Raw genomic sequence first — 457 nt, 5'->3', positions numbered from 1 at the left:
AAAAAAACAAAAAAAAACCTGAGGCTAATGGGGACCCATCTCATCCCCCTGAGGTGAGGGGTTTGGCTCAGTGGTTGGTCATCAAGACCCCTTCAGTGCTCCAAGTCTGACCCGAGATCCCGGTTTTGCAGCTTTCCAGAACAACGCAGACTAGAGAAGCAGACAAACCTGTCTACAGTCACAGTCCTGTGTAAGGGCGGAGGAGGATCCAAAATCCCAGTCACCTGGTCCCGTGAGCAGTGTCTGTCTCCCCCAAGAAAAGTCCACATAGGGGGGGTGCTGAAGTCGGCCCCAGGAGACCTGGGGAAGAGATGGCAAGGTGTGGCTCCCTGGCAAGCACAGCGCTGCCAACCGACCCGCGACATGGCAAGACAAGAGCCACCCCTCTCCATCCACACGGGATGTGCCCATCTTGGTGTTTTTGCCCCATCAGAAAAGGGCCATGTGAACACAGGGA

This window comes from Trachypithecus francoisi, unplaced genomic scaffold (assembly GCF_009764315.1).
Source record: "Trachypithecus francoisi isolate TF-2019V2 unplaced genomic scaffold, Tfra_2.0 Lachesis_group9, whole genome shotgun sequence".
Taxonomy (NCBI): Eukaryota; Metazoa; Chordata; class Mammalia; order Primates; family Cercopithecidae; genus Trachypithecus; species Trachypithecus francoisi.
This window is presented reverse-complemented; position numbering follows the sequence as displayed.